At 40.7% G+C, this 3994-nt stretch overlaps 1 long non-coding RNA gene across 2 annotated transcripts; it reads left to right on the top strand.

The window, feature by feature from the left end:
- Positions 1–946: 946 nt before the first annotated feature.
- Positions 947–3142, top strand: LOC118735326. Of its 2 annotated transcripts, none has more exons than XR_004992568.1 (5): positions 947–1088; positions 1949–2125; positions 2204–2571; positions 2657–2753; positions 2845–3142. It is a non-coding gene; the product is annotated as an uncharacterized LOC118735326 (long non-coding RNA). The 2 variants fall into 2 exon arrangements; XR_004992569.1 differs by having other exon boundaries at positions 2105–2125; positions 2845–3138.
- Positions 3143–3994: the final 852 nt, after the last annotated feature.

Genomic DNA, 3994 nt, shown 5'->3' on the forward strand with positions numbered 1-3994 from the left:
TCGTGCCCGTTGCCGTTGTCCTTCTTGACCGGTAGCCTTTTTGCGTACGGATCGCCGGCGGAAAGACCGAGTCTCCGCTCCGCGACGCTGCGGCGCCCGTTGATGTTGTCGCCTTTTATGTGCTAACGGGAGTCGAAAAGTCCGGGTTTCCGATCCCCCGTCGATATTGGAAAATTCGCTTCCGCTACAGGCTCAATTATTTCGCCCTCTTCGATTTCAGGGCGGCGGGTTCGGGAATCCGTTCCGGAGTCTGACGCGTATATCGAGAGGACGTTGTCTCTTTCCTCTTCGCTGGCAACCTGCTGGCTCCACGGTCTCCGGTCAACGGGCTCTTCGTCGATGTGCAGCGTCGTATGGTGCTTGTCATGGCATCGGCGGCATCGATCGCGGCTGGTGCACCTTTGTACACGATGCGTCATCGACAAGCAATTGCCGCAGAACCGCCCTAACAGGACCTCTCGCAAACGCTCTTCCGGGGTCTTTGCTCGATATACTGGGCATAGACGGATTGGGTGCTTACCCTCGCATAGCCGGCACGCTAGCGGGTAACGATGAGCGTGGCGTTCCGCTTTCTTTCTTAGCATTGTATAGCGAGTCATTATTACCTGAAAATGGTTATTTTGTCGATGTTTCGATCGTAAAGTCATTGCTATTATTGATATTTATTCTTAATATCATGGTACTTATGGTTGGGTGGCGAGAATTACATCATATAATTATAGAACCGTGAATTGGCATATATTACTTGCGCGCTCTAAACCCACGTTGGTGTTGGTCTATGATTGACGTGTTCAATTGGCCGTGTATGGGGTGTATAATATTACGATATTACCCGAGCATTTGAATATTGTGTTTGCTCCTTTATATTATCTAGCGATAAAATTTTATCGATTTTTGAAATCTACGCTCATCCGTGAGCTGTCATTATTAATTTGTGTAATGTTTGCGTTGCATGGCCTGCCACCCAATGTAAACAAAAAAAGTTGGCCTTTGGTGGTGGTTTGGGGCCGATGTTGACACAGGCCACACCGGTGGAAGTATCAAAATTGATAAAATCAAGTCTGATTGCCGTGGCAGGAACGTTAAAGGTTGGTGTGAAGTATTCAACACCTACGGGCGCCCGGTATATGCAACTATTCCTCACATTGTTAGTCGTGTTTTCTTCGTTTATTTTGGGCATTATCGCGATCATTTCTCACGGAACCGATCTGGATCATTCTCATTGTTTTATACTACTAGCTCGAGGAAGAAAATTATTTAAATGAATACACACAACTGTGAAAAATGCATATTTACGGGAACTAATGTGATTTTACTAAAGCGATTTATGTGAATCAAGTAGATGCTAGATGCTAAAATATCTCTTTGTTTATGCATTCATTTGTCAGTGTTACCAAACCGTGCTACTAATTATTATTGAAACAAAGGAATCAGCACGAGTTATAGATTGAATTAGATCTCCGTCAAGATCATGATGCATTTGCGTGAAGAAATTTTATTCGGTTCCCATTGCCTAAGAAAACACAGCTATTGTTATTTGGTGCGTTCATTGGTTTTTCTTTCTCTCAGCCATGTGGCCCGCTAGCAGTAGATGGCGCCATTAGAACATTCAATGTTGCTGCCAATTTGGGCGCCCGAGGAAAAGTTCGCGGTGGATGTCTCCGATATTCCCCGCTGTGCTGTACCAAGTGATGGAAAGTCACATTTAGTTCCTAGTTTGCGTAGAAACTTTGACTGCGTATATGAATGTACCACCCAGCAAATGATCTTTTGTGTTTATGCACATTGCTTCTACAATTCAATAAGGGATTTATAAAAATAGTCAAACATTGGCTAAATAAAGAAATTAGAATTGAAAATTGACGTTAAACGCTATTTGGCTACGTACTGCATGTACTTCACCGTGCGCAAACCAATTTTTTCTTAAATGTTTTACTTTTTGTAAAAGGTGACTGCATTTGTATAGTCTGAGCAACATTAGCTTGTGTGGACCCCACGTAAGTTTTTAAAGTTGACAGGGTACAATTGTACCTATTTTTCCATCACTGGGTATCAGCAGCGGCACACTTTACAACTTTCCTGAATGGCATAAATGTCATTCTAGAAAACCACGAGGGCGAAAACGGTAAGTGTTGTGCATTATTCTATAGTAAATTTTAATTAATGGGTTTTACCCGAATTCAACAACTTTTTTATATTCTAGGTTTTACCAACTTCCTTTACTGGTGGCCCGTGGCGCATACCCATATTTTGAGCGTGCGTAGCTGCCCAAGTTTGTAGGCCCGAGATTATGAGTACTTTATTAGAGCAATACAGTGTACCAAAAAAAAAAGGGGAATCGTTGCAAATCGCTGTTCGTCTATCAATTGCGCGTCATCAGAAAAGCCTTGGGTGAGGCCGGCATGTTCTAGCTACGCACATTTGGCGCAGCCTATTTGTATGTCTCGCTGTGGACATATGGACATCAAACTTGCTTCGGACGTAACAATCGGGTAGATTATCGCCTGGCATGGGTGGTTTTACTCACCTCTACCAGACCCCAAATCTTGGTGCGTCAGCTAAACGGACTATGTATGAACACTTCATACTCAGCGCGTATACGTACTACAAATTCCTTTTTTTGTTTTTTTTTTATTTTTGATGATTGCCGCATTAGAACGTGGTTACCAATTAAATGAGATTTTGACACATTACCCCGCAGCATTCTCACCCCTACGCTAGTAATTGTCGAGAAGCGCTGCTTCCAGACGTCGGTATGTATTTATTATCTCCTATTTGGACAAACATAAGAAATTTCTCCCTGTCTTTTTGTTCTTTAAACAAACTAAATCTACACAACGTAAGGCAGGGGAGATCCGAACTTATGATAATGATGCTTTTATGGAGAAATATTGTGTACCCCAACGACCAATCCAAGTCTACATATCAACACAGCTCAATAACTGACTTGAAGGGAAATCTACGCAGAAGCATGACATACGAGATTATTGCTGGGTGTGTGAAAAAATATGCAGGTATGTGGCACATTACCAAAATTAACCTGAATGCATTTAACCGGTTTGATTAAGTTTTTAAGTCAAATGTCAGAGTTTGTATGATCATTAAAAATCTAATTGGTAGCGACAATATGTACCTAGCATAGGCTTCCGTTAAAAGTTAGCTAAATGGCAATTCCACGATGGATAAACACTTTGATTAACAGATGTCTTAAATTATTATTTATTAGTAAATAAGTTTGTGCCGTGGGTTAAATGGATAAGCTCATTTGAAACAAAAATTAAGTTTCATGCAATGACAGTTGGAAAATTTAACCAGTCAAGTCATTTAATTGATTTATAACCAGCTCAGCACAGGATTCTATCTCCAGCTTCCTGTTCCTGAAGTACAAAGATACAAAATAACAGCATGTCAGCTCGCCCTAAAGAATACCGATGCGATAATAAATCACTTCTAATTTGTAAGTCTCTGCACCTGCCAAAAGCCTCAAAATCTTGAAACAGACCTTTGCACAAAGATTTGTTTTTGAAGGGGCATACATTCTTATGGAGATGTATGTTTGTATGTGTGTATCCAGTTTACCTTTAATTTTATTTGCAATCAAACAACAGCCAAAATTAACTCCAAATATTCAACGCGATCGAATTTGTTCTTACCAAAGATATTTATCACTGATTTATTCACTGATTTATTTGGAGTGGTATGGGGCCGAAAGCCTTTAACCCTATGTTGAACCTTTTGTTTTGTAATTCTTGGTTTTAGGTGTTGCGATTAGCGAACATGTGTCCATAGTATATGCATATACATATGCCGAAGTGTATTTTTTAACTCTAGATACACGATTGTGTCAGAGACCAAAGGTGAAAAACCATGTCATAAAAATTTTAAATGCACATGTGTGCATATACATATGCTTGGGACTTGACTGCTTTTATGACTTCTACTCTCGTCTTAAGGCCGAATCGTTATTATATACATATTTTCAGCCCGATTCTGT

The sequence above is a fragment of the Rhagoletis pomonella genome, unplaced genomic scaffold, assembly GCF_013731165.1.
Source record: "Rhagoletis pomonella isolate Grant_MI unplaced genomic scaffold, Rhpom_1.0 Rhpom_scaffold_00003, whole genome shotgun sequence".
NCBI classification, from domain to species: Eukaryota; Metazoa; Arthropoda; class Insecta; order Diptera; family Tephritidae; genus Rhagoletis; species Rhagoletis pomonella.